Here is a 13,209-nt window from a genome sequence, read left to right as displayed (position 1 = left end):
TTCATCTACACAGAATTATATTTATTTACACCACTTAATGCAACTGCCCCTATACCGTAACTAATTTGTCAAGTTTTCCTGAACATCTGTATTGTTATTCTCCTTTCTGTCCCTTTCTTCTAAAGACAGAGCAAATGCCATTACTTTTGTCTTCTTCTAAACCTTTGGCATCCTTAGAACATTCTCTTTATCTCTGTTACAGATTGTTGTCATTTAGTCGCTAACTTATATTTGACTCTTAGTGCACATATTGCGCTTCTAATGTCTTAGATCTTTCACAGTCACTCATGCTACATCTGGTCTTGGTTTGCAGGAATGACTGTATTCCTGCAGTCAGCAGTGACACTTGTGGCTAAAACCAGTCATTTTCACCAATAAGGGAACTCATGTGAGTGTTGTCTTCAGGTTTCCTGGATGAGGAATATATTTTGTTGTTATGAAACTTCCTTATACACAATAAATAGATCATTAAACATGACTTTTAAGAATCTAGAAAAATAGATCATCCTGTCCTTGACATTTACTATTCTGATGCTTCCAACTTTCTTAAAGTGCCTGAAATTTTGAGAAACAGAGCTTACCATCACAACATAGCATCAATATATGTCACCCTGTAGGCTCATGGGTACCTCATAACAACTAGATTCTCGCCATGACAATTCACAATGCCAAAGAGCATCAAAATCATTGAGATAAAAATTGAAATGATAATATATTCATTTTGCTTGATTTTAGGTTTTGATTTCTACATATTTCTCAAGTGCATGATCTCATGTTTGAGAAATGCACTTAAAACATGAAAAGCTCAATTAATAATTAGTAATTAGTAAGAATTAATAATTATAGTGCATATATAATCAAAATCATAAACTATCTTTATTGGTGATTTTTTAAAATGAATAATTTTCTGATTTCACATCCTTCTTCATAGTTCTGATTTTCTCTTCATTGTTATCAAATTGTACAGTTTAGGTCTGAATGCTTCGTGAGGTCCTATGATCTTGTCTGTCTTAGTCTTATCCTTTGCTTTCATTCTATCTCACATATGTGCAGTTCATGAAAGAATTCTTATGCCCATGGGAATCACAATTTTAGGTCTCTACCTTAGGAGGAAAAGGAGTATTGCAAAAATAATTCTTTAGTGGAGCATATGAAAAAATTTTTAGACCAAATATTGCTCCCAACCCCATTCTGTGTATCTTCCTCCCTTTTTTTCCTGTGATTATTTTTTAAATAATTTTTAAAAATTATTATTATTTCATCAATTTTTGTAATTTCTAGGCCAAATTCTCTAGCATTTTTATCTGATTATGGGCATTTTTAACATAGCATTTTTGTTTCTTTGGTGGGTTTAGTTATACTTTCCCTACTTGTATGATCTTCCCATTTTTCAGTCTTTATGTGTACTTGTTAATAAGATGAGTAAAATTTAGGAGTATTTCAGTAGGCAGTGAGTCTGTGGTCCCAAATTCATTACCATGTCAGCAAATACTTTTCTTCACATGGTAAAAAAAAAAAAATTGTTTCATTGTTTTAAATTCAAATATGGCAAAATAAGCTAGCCAGCTCTGTATGAAAACATTGGTATTCAACATTATGTTAAGACATATATATGTGTGTGTGTGTATATATATATATCAGAAAAAGGTTCTGTTCAGATGAACAAAAGAATGGGATTCTTATCCTATATGAAATTCAGGGTGAAATTTTGAAATGTTCTTATGACTAAGAGTTTTATTTTGAGTTTTTAGTTGTTTTTTTATATGATCTATAAAATGTTTTTAAATTAGACTCAGTTTATATAATTTGTTCATTTAAGTACAAGTTTCTGATGTATTATTTAATGGACTTTATTTTTCTGCCACATGCTACTTCTAACTAAAGATGAAATTTCTGGATTTGGTGAGAAAGGGTATGTAAACTAAAATGTTTATTTTCTAAGCATTAGATGCAATTATGTTTTGATTTTTGCTGTATTTTGATTTTGATATATTAAAGTTAGGTTTGTTAGATATCAGCATTTTGACAGAATAAGACTAGAACAGATAAGGTCTTTGCCTAAACGTGTATTTGTCCTCTGAGTAAATGCAGACTTGGAAATAAAACCAGGTCTTTTAACTTCTAATTCTCTTTTTTTTCTCCACTGGTCACCCTATTTGTAATAGTGAATTTTGTAGCCTGAACACATATTTTCCTTGAAACACATATTCTAACCTTACTTGATAAGTTTTTTATTTCCAAAATGAATACATTTCTCCTAATTGAATTCTACTTTGCAAAATGATGTTCATAAATTTAATTTGAAAAACATTTGCTGTTTCCCACAGCAGAGAAGTCTGAGTGAATTGGACATAACTACTAGGATGAATGATTTTGCACAATATCTATTGTTACAGAAATATGTGAGTCATTAAAATAATACTCACCATAACTTGTTTATAGAATCCATGTGTCAATATTCCATTAATTCTTTTTATTTCGCTTATATTCATGGTTTGTTTTAGAAGCATCATTCGCTTACTTGTTCCTCAAAGTATAATGCCAGAGCATAGAATGTGCAACATAAATTTGTTAAATTATTAATTTAAGAGAAATTTTTGCTATTTTATATAACCTTGAGGAGAAGGAGCACCCCAGCAGTATTTGTTGATCTAAGAATCTGAAGATGAGTTAATGAAATTCATAGAATAAGATTTATCTAAAAAATTCTTGCTTTTTAACACCTCTTCTTATCTAGGTATTTCTAGACTTTTCCCTTTTGATTTCATTCCAGAAAAAACCAAAAAAGTACTTCTGAATACAAAATCCCTGGTGAAGGGAAAGAGTGGTTGCTATTAGGAATTCACTCAAAGTGTAAAAACAGTACTCTCGGTATTTGTTTGCTTATTTCATTAAGAATATTTACTCTAAGAACATAATTCAGTAAAAGTTTTGATAAACTGATGTGTCACAGTAAAATTTTTCATAAACAAGGCCTTAAATACATTTGCTGTATCTGTGACATGTTTGGGTGTTCTTGGTTCGATTCAACTAAACTGACATCATAGTCAGTGACATGTTTGGATCTGTTTGCTTAGATACAGCTAACCTGATATCCAGATACTAAATGTTCATTGTCATTGTGTCATGGTGGGGTGGTGGTGTCTGCAGCTACAGTGAGTATGTCAGTGTAATATAAGGTCCTTTCTTTGTAATGATAAAAATTATGTCACACATTACTAATGTATTAGCCATAGAAATTCCTTTGTTGAAGATGGAAGAGCAGGATCTTTTCAGGTATTTACTAAACTTTACATTTGATTTCAAGCTTTTTATTTAAAAGCACATTCCTCCAAATATTTTAAACCAGCATGTTGATTTATATTTCTGATAATGAATAATTCCCCATTTTAAAAGAATTTTTGAAAACATTCTATTTACTATTTACATTTCTTCAACCCATGTTTTTTCTTATCCCATTATTACCTTTGGGCAAATATTAAAAGTAAGACTACTGGGTTGAAAGTTATACCTAATGATGTTTCTTATAAGACAGACAAAGGCATTTCTTGGCAATAGCTTCATCTGGCTAAATTTTGCAAGAATTCTTCAGAGATTGGATTTAAGGGTTAATCTATAGAATTATTTTTTAAATATCAATTATATTTTAGGCTGTATTTTTATGATTTTTAAGTAATAAAATTTAAATGTAGTTGGTTCTGTAGGCATCCTCAAGACCACTATCATACTGTCACATGGTCTATCAACTGTAATTACTATTTTAGTGAATTAAGGAGAAAGACAGCTTTGCTTGACACCAAAGGTAATCCAGTCAGTTGTTTCTACATGACTGAAATCATAATTGTATATTTGATTTTCTTTAAAAAATTCAATAAAATATAATTAATGTAAGTGCCTGTCAATGTTTAAAAATAGAACCCTCTTCTCTCTGCCTTCTTAAAGATGAATGTACTTAAAGTGACTGTGATTTGACCGTGGAATATATATTTATGTCTGTAATTTTTGTATATGTAGTACTGAACTATGCAAATAAAATATGTGGGAAAAAATTAACCAAAAGAGAAAGAGCTTGGAATTTTCATACAAGTATGTATTTTGTTTTTAATCTAAACAGTGTTGTAGTTGCTGTTGTTCAGTTGCTGAGTCATGTCTAATTCTTTGCAATGATTTATTTAAATCAGGAATATATTATATTGTTGATCATTTTTAAAGTATGCTTAGTTCAATACGTTCCAACTTCATTTTTAAGCAAGCTTGTTTGACTACTGAATCATTTGCTGCCTTTTATCATTTATACTATGATATCATATGGACAGATATTTTAGAGAAATCTCTATTGTGGTTTCTAAGTTTCATTGTATAACTAACTTGGAACTAGGTGTTGATTGCTCAGTGGGAGCACATATTTTGCTAGCAGTTTTGGATATATTTTAAAATTTACCTCTTTCCTACTAGTCTGTGAGCTCCTTGTGGACAAGGATATTATCTTAGTTATAATAACAACTTTAATGCCTAGCAAGGTACCAGGCACAAAATAATTCTTTAATTGAAATGAATTGATGGACCCATATTATTGAATGAATAGTACAGTATTCTATGATGCTGGCTGAATGTATATTAGAAATTTTCTGGCTAATTTTTAAAAACTCAATGTATACCAAAGGAATTTTCTGGCTAGTTTTTAAAGATTGGGAAAACAAACACACAGCATTTTCCGTATCTTAAAATTGAGACTCTGTTGTGAAGATTTATCTTTATTTTATGAGTAAACAGTCTATGCAAATGCTGAAATATGCAACAGCTAAACTTCATGGTACATAGTAGCTAGTTTTATTTTCTTTACAAAATTAGAAATGCTCAAGGTAGACTTCCTGGAAATAGACATTGAAAATCATTAATAAAAGGTGCTACTTATTTTCCAGTATTTACCTTAATTATAAATGCCCCTGTCTGCCTGAGTTTTATTTCTTCCATTTCGGGGGGAGTTGTAGGGGAAGGAGTGCAAAAAAGAATTCACCTTTTTTGTCTGAATTATGAAATTTTGCACTGAATATTTTCCTCTGTACTCTATTATTATTGTATTTTGATTATTTCTTAACTGCTCACTAATTTTTATTTCAGCCTATGCTATTTCTTAGAAGGTATATGCATATATATTTATATAATATGTAAGAAAAAACCTACATTGCATTGCTTATTAAATTAAAATGATGAATAAATGTTTATGTTAAATTTTGAAATGAAATCTGCACTGCTTTTTTTAAAGGATTATTAAATACTATGCTAAACTATGCTAATCAAAACATAATTTCCCACATCATCTTCTCAATTGTTAGGGCACTTCTTTTCTCTGAATGTACATGACTGATTAATGTCAGTGGAAACAGGCACAGCCAAAATGCAAGCCATTCATAAGGGCAGAAATGAGTGTCTGTTGTTTTTATGTGTAGACAGTTTACTAGATTTATGCAGAGGAGATACATTTGTTCAAGAAGAGAACATTACCTATATGGTAGAAGTTTCATCCCAGCCTACTCTTCCTCCTTTAACTTTTTCTTTCATAGGCTACTTTTTACAGCAGTTTTAAGTTCACAGCAAAATGGAATAAGAAGGCACAGAGGTTTCTCAATATATGCCCTGTCCCACCAGTGTGCAGATTTCTCATAATCAATACCCACCTCTCAGAGTGGTACATTTGTTACAACTAATGAGCCTCCACTAATGCGTCAACACCCAAAACCCATAGTTTACATCAGGATTCAGACTAGGTGCTATACATTCTATCAGTTTGGGCACATTTATAATGACATATATCCACTTTCATAAAATCATACAGAGTAGTTTCACTGCTGTAAAATTACTCTCTACTCTGCTTCCCTTCCAGGAAAATGTAGATAAGGTGGTATTTGCATAAAATCCTGAGGAAGTGAAGGAAGGAGACATGCAGATTTATGAATAAGGAATGTCCCAAGGGAAGGCAACAGTATGAGTGTGAAAGGTCTAAGCCAGGTCCCTGTGTGACAAATTCAAGAAAGGGCAAAATGTTCAGCCTCGCTGGAATTAAGAGAATAAAGTGGAGATGCAGCAGATGAGATCAGAGAAAGGACTAGGGGTTGATTTTAGAGACTTACTGGTCAGAGGATTTTGACTTGTACAATGTGGGAAAATAACATTTTTAAAACAATCATTTTCCATGAAAATAGAAGACAGAAATAAGAAAAATAATGCAACTGTAGAAGAAACCTATAACCAAATCAGTAGCATTCTATCAATTCCATCTCCCTGAACACTATGGCAACTCTACCTGTGGTCTCTGTTCTATTTACATAGTCTTTGCATGGCTGTGTGCTCAGTCCCTTCAGTCATGTCCCATTCTTTGCAACCCTATAGACTGTAGCCCACCAGGCTCCTCTGTCCATGGGATTCTCTAGGCAAGAATACTGGAGCGGGTTGCCATGCTCTCCTCCAGGGGATCTTCCCAACCCAAGGATTGAACCCATATCTCCTGAGTCTCCTGCGTTGCAGGTGAATTCTTTATCCACTGAGCCACCTGGGGAAGCCCACATAGGTTTTTACCAGTCTTATTTTTAGTATCTAATTTCCTAATCCATTTTTTGCCAATATCTCTAGTCCTCCAATCCATTTCCCCTCATATTTATTCACATTCTAGCTAGATTTCTATCAAATCATGGTCATCCTCACGAATATTCAATGAACTCTCCATTTTGTGCAGGAAAAAGATTAAAGTCCTGCGCATGGTATTAAAATCCTCATTATTCTACCACCACGTACCTTTCCAGACTTATTTCTTGGTAAATTTTTTTTAATTACTAAAGAAAAGTCACATGGGTCTCTTTTATTTTCATAAATCTGGCAATTTTTCTGCCTCATGCTATTTCATAAGTCTATATTTTTTTTCCTCATTCCTTGACCTGGTGAATTACTACTTATAAGGTCCTCCAGTAAATGTTTTTCAGTTACTGACATTTACTATAAAACTTATTTATTAGACTTCAACTCAGATGTAGGCTTGAATATACTCATCTAATTCCATCCATTCTATTCTCAATAAAATTGTCAATACACTAAGAAAAATAATCTACACTTGCACTTGAAATAGGAAAAAAGTATATAAACATGGCAAAATCTTAAATTTCTCCTAGATAATGTATAGAATGGCTATAAGAAGTCACAGTAACATTTGTGATGTTTGCTCTCATTAATGTCCCTTACTCTTCTTAACAAACTCCTACCTCGCTCATTCCTTAGCACAGATACTGAGCTCAAGTTTCTCATAAACCTTTGTCTCTTGGATAAAACCTTCTCTGGTTTTAGTCCTTTGTTAAATCACTATTTCCAGACTCTGACTTTTTTTTCTCAGCCTTGATATATACTCAATTAAAAAAAGTATATACTTAAGGCACACAATGTAATGTTTTGATATACATTATGAAATGATTGGATTTCCCTGGTAGCTCAGCTGGTTAACAATCTGCCTGCAGTGCACAAGAGCCTATTTTGATTTCTGGGTTGGGACAATCGCCTGGAGACGGGATAGGCTACCCATTCCAGTATTGTTGGGCTTCTCTGGTGGCTGAGATGGTAAAGAATCCACCTGCAATATTGGTGACCTGGGTTTGGTCCCTGGTTGTGAAGATCCCTGGAGGAGGATATGGCAACCCACTCCAGTATTCTTGCCTGGAGAATCTCCATGGACAGACGAGCTACAATCAAGCTAATAAATATATAAACTGGCTCACATAGTTATATTTTATGGTGAGAACACTTCAGATCAACTCAGGAAAGTTAAAGTATCAATTCAGTTCAGTTCAGTCACTCGGTCGTGTCAGACTCTTTGCGACCCCATGAATCGCAGCACGCCAGGCCTCCCTGTCCATCACCAACTCCTGGAGTTCACTCAAACTCATGTCTATTGAGTCAGTGATGCCATCCAGCCATCTCATCCTCTGTCGTCCCCTTCTTCTCCTGTCCCCAATCCCTTCCAGCATCAGGGTCTTTTCCAGTGAGTCAATGCTTTGCATGGGGTGGCCAAAGTATTGGAGTTTCAGCTTTAGCATCAGTCCTTCCAATGAACACCCAGGACTGATCTCCTTTAGGATGGGCTGACTGGACCTCCTCACAGTTCAAGGAACTCTCAAGAGTCTTCTCCAACAACACAGTGCAAAAGCATCAATTCCTTGGCACTCAGCTTTCTTCACAGTCCAACTCTCACATCCATACATGACCACTGGAAAAACCATAGCCTTGACTAGACTGACCTTTGTTGGCAAAGTAATGTCTCTGCTTTTGAATATACTATCTAGGTTGGTCATAACTTTCCTTCCAAGGAGTAAGTGTCTCTTAATTTTATGGCTGCAATCACCATCTGCAGTGATTTTGAAGGCCAGAAACATAAAGTCTGACACTGTTTCCACTGTTTCCCCATCTATTTCCTATGAAGTGTTGGAACTAGATGCCATGATCTTCGTTTTCTGAATGTTGAGCTTTAAGCCAACATTGTCACTCTCCTCTTTCATTTTCATCAAGAGGCTTTTTACTTCCTCTACACTTTATGCCATAAGGGTGGTGTCATTTGCATGTCTGAGGTTACTGATATTTCTCCCGGCAATCTTGATTCCACCTTGTGCTTCTTCCAGCCCAGCGTTTCTCACGATGTACTCTACATAGTAGTGAAATAAGCAGGGTGACAATATACAGCCTTGACATACTCCTTTGCCTATTTGGAACCAGTCTTTTGTTCCATGTCCAGTTCTAACTGTTGCTTCCTGACCTGCATACAGATTTCTCAAGAGGCAGGTCAGGTGGTCTGGTATTCCTATCTGTTTTAGAATTTTCCACAGTTTGTTGTGATCCACACAGTCAAAGGCTTTGGCATAGTCACTAAAGCAGAAATAGATCTCTTTCTGCAACTCTCTTGCTTTTTCCATGATCCAGAGGATGTTGGCAATTTGGTCTCTGGTTCCTCTGCCTTTTCTAAAACCAGCTTGAACATCTGAAAGTTCATGGTTCATGTATTGCTGAAACCTGGCTTGGAGAATTTTGAGCATTACTTCACTAGCGTGTGAGATGATTGCAATTGTGTGGTAGTTTGAGCATTCTTTGGCATTGCCTTTTTTTGAGATTGGAATGAAAACTGACCTTTTCCAGTCCTGTGGCCACTGCTGAGTTTTCCAAATTTGCTGACATATTGAGTGCAGCACTTTCACAGCATCATCTTTCAGTATTTGAAATAGCTCAACTGAAATTCCACCACGTCCACTAGCTTTGTTTGTAGTGATGTTTTCTAAGGCCCACTTGACTTCACATTCCAGGATGTCTAGCTCTGGGTGAGTGATCACACCATCATGATTATTTGGGTTGTGAAGCTCTTTTTTGTATAGTTCTCCTGTGTATTCTTGCCACTTCTTCATAATATCTTCTGCTTCTGTTAGGTCCATACCATTTCAGTCCTTTATTGAGCCCATCTTTGCATGAAATGTTCCCTTGGTATCTCTAATTTTCTTGAAGAGATCTCAAGTCTTTCCCATTCTGTTGTTTTCCTCTATTTCTTTGCATTGATCACTGAGGATGGCTTTCTTATCTCTCCTTGCAAATTAAAGTATACAATATGGTATTTTAACCAATATTCACCATGCTACACATTAGACATCCAGAACTTGTTCAACTCTCCAAACTGAAAATGTGCACCCTTCTACGAGGATCCTCCATTTTTCCCATTCCCCAGGCCCTGTCAAATAGCTTTTATTCTCCCTTTCTGAGTTTTTTATATTTCACACATAAGTTAGTTCAAGCAGTATTTTTCTTTCTGTTTCTTCTTTATTTCACTCAGGATAATGTCTTCCAACATTTATGCTGCCACAAATGGCAAGATTTCCTTCTTTTTCATTTTTGAATAATGTTTCATAATATGTATACCACTTTTCTCTATCCATTTATCTGTCCAGGGGTATTTGAGTTGCTTCCATGTTTTGGTTTTGTGAATATGCTGAAATGAACATGATTATACAGGTATCTCTTGGAGATACTGATTTCACTTCCTTTGGATATATACATAAAAGTGGGATTGGTGGATCAGGTGTCAGTTTTCTTTGTAATTTTTTTGAGAATCTGCATGCAGTTTTTCATAATGGTTATATCAGTTTACATGCCCACCAACAGAATTCAAAGTATTTTTTTTTCCCACATACTTATTAGCACTTGTTATCTTTTGTCTTTTGGATAATAGCCCTCCTAACAGATATGAGGTGAAATATTTGTGATTTTGATTTGCATTTCCACAATGATTAACAAGCCCTTTTTTATATACCTGTTGATCATCGGTTTGTCTTCTGTTAAGAAATATCTATTCAGATTCTTAGCCCATTTTTTAATTGGGTGAATTTTTTGTTGTTGCTCTTGAGTTGCTATTCGCTTAATCTGATATTAGCTCTGCATCAGATATATGGTTTGAAAATATTTTCTCCCACTCAGTGTCCTTTGCTATGCAGAAGCTTTTTAGTTAAGTGCAATCCCACTTGTCTATTTTTGCTTTTGTTGCCTTTGCTTTTGGTGTCATATCCAAAAAAATCATTGTTCACATCAAGGTCAACAGGATTTTTCTATATGTTTTCTTCTAGGAGTTTATGGATTCAGGTCTCACATATAAGTGTAATCTATTTTGAGTTGATTTTTTATGTGTGGTGTAAGATGTGTGTTCAGTGTCATTATTCTGCATGCGGATGTCCAGTTTTCCCAACACCATTTATTGTAGAGACTATTTTTTCCACATTGTAGGTTCTTTGCAATATTGTCAAAGATCAGTTGAACATAAATACATAGATTAATTTCAGCCAGTTTTTAAAATATGGAGCATCTCTTTCTAGTGGCTCCTTTCTAAGCTCTGGGATTCCCTTGGATTGCATGAATCTGGGTCATATGCTCATCTTTCATCCATTCTCTGTGTATAAGGCTATTTAAGGCTTTGTTTGACCAGGTAAAATCTCAAATGCAGTCTTCTCTACTTTTTTGCCTGAGTGTGAGTGAAGTATATTTTCCAGAGGATATTTGAGATATTGTACTGAAAAGAAGACGCTGGGTAGACAAAACCAATAATGGCTACTACGTATTCAAAAAAGTTGATGACTTCTAGTAACTATGTTTGTATTGATTATATTTTTTTCATTTCTAATTTGTTTTATTGCAATGAATGATACCTCATGAAGTTCAAATTAAAAACATAATCATCATTATTGTATCAACTTTCTTGACTTACATATGAAAGGCACTCTAAGATAAAATATGCTCATTACTTGAAGTTGAAACTCATAACCATCTCCTATTTTAAGGAATAATTGACTATAAAGCATAACTATATTCCCTATTACAAAGTTAAAGTTTCATACTGTATTTATGCTCTACAAGACTGACTATCTTGAATAAAGACTATCTACTTAAAATTTCCCCATTTTCTTCTTCAGAGAATTTTCTTTATAAATACAGTTTGTACAACTTTCATCTCAAAATTAAGAAGTCAACTTAAAGCTTGGATTTGTTAAGTTTTGTATAATATTAAAACCTGGTGTCCTAGTAAGTGAAAATTAAATTGAAAATCTAATGACATAATACAAATCAATGTTTAATTAATTAATTAAACTTATTTATTTTGGCTGTGCTGGTTCTCTGTTGCTGTGTGGGCTTTCCTCTAGTTACGGTGAGTGGGGGCTATCCTCTAGCTGCAGGGCCTGGGCTTCTCACTGCAGTGGCTTCTCTTGTTGTGGAGCACAGGCTCCAGCATCCATAGGCTTCAGAAACTGTAGCATGTGGGCTCAGTAGCTGCACCTGATGGGCTTTAGTGCACAGGCTCAATAGTTGTGGCACACAGCCTTAGTTGTTTTGCAGCATGTGGGATCTTCCCAAATCAGGGATCAAATCCATGTTTCCTGCATTGGTAGGTGAATTCTTTACCACTGAGCCACCAAGGAAGCCTGATACAAATCATTTGTATACTCTTTTCAAAAATATATATATAACCAAATTTTATATTTACATTTGGAAAATAGTGAAGTCATACGTATTTCTCTAAAGCGCTAATTACTCTGTCACTGAATTTTTCATACAAAACATTAGGTGACAGATACTTTAACAAAAGTAGTATGAGGAGAAAGAGGTTGTTTAGTGATATTACACTAGAGCAAATTAGTAAGTAGAAAGATGGGGTAGAAAGACGTAGATATCCTCATGCTTATATATATTAAAAAAATAGCCTGTGGAAAATAAAAATAAAGTCACACAGAAATGGAGAGTAGAAAAGTGGTTGCCAGGGGCAAAGGTTGGGGGAAATGAGGAGAGATTGCCACAAGGAGACACTCTCAGCTGTAAGATGAATAAACTCTCAGGATCTAATGTAAAACAGGGTGACTATAGTTGTTAACATTGTATTGTACAATTGAAATTTGGTAAGAGAGGTAAAATTTGCATCACACACACACAAAAAGACAAATATGAGAGGTGGAAGATATTAGCTAGATGGGGGTAGTCGTCTCACAATGTGTATGTATATCGAATGGCTATGGTGTATATCTTAAAAGTTTTATAATTTCATATGAAAATTATACCCATACCCAATAAAGCTGAAAATAATAAAATAAAATATGATGTAAGCTTTCATCCCCAGGAAATCTTTCCCAGTCACTTTTCAGTTCATTTCCGTTCAGTGCTCAGTCGTGTCTGACTCTTTGCGACCCCATGAATCGCAGCGTGCCAGGCCTACCTGTCCATCATCAACTCCCAGAGTTCACTCAAACTCATGGCCATCGAGTCGGTAATGCCATCCAGCCATCTCATCCTCTGTTGTCCCCTTCTCCTCCTGCCCCCAATCCGTTCGAGCATCAGGGTCTCTTCCAATGAGTCAACTCTTCTCATGAGGTGGCCAAAGTACTGGAGTTTCAGCTTCAGCGTCATTCCCTCCAAAGAAATCCCACGGTTGATCTCCTTCAGAATGGACTGGTTGGATCTCTTTGCAGTCCAAGGGACTCTCAAGAGTCTTCTCCAACACCACAGTTCAAAAGCATCCATTCTTGGGTGCTCAGCTTCTTCACAATTCAACTCTCGCATCCATACATGACCACTGGAAAAACCATAGCCTTGACTAGATGGACTGTTGTTGGCAAAGTAATGTCTCTGCTCTTCAATATGCTATTTAGGTTGGTC

The sequence above is a fragment of the Budorcas taxicolor genome, chromosome 5, assembly GCF_023091745.1.
Source record: "Budorcas taxicolor isolate Tak-1 chromosome 5, Takin1.1, whole genome shotgun sequence".
In the NCBI taxonomy this organism is placed as follows: Eukaryota; Metazoa; Chordata; class Mammalia; order Artiodactyla; family Bovidae; genus Budorcas; species Budorcas taxicolor.
The sequence above is the reverse complement of the archived record's forward strand: the minus strand, read 5'-3'. Positions refer to the sequence as shown.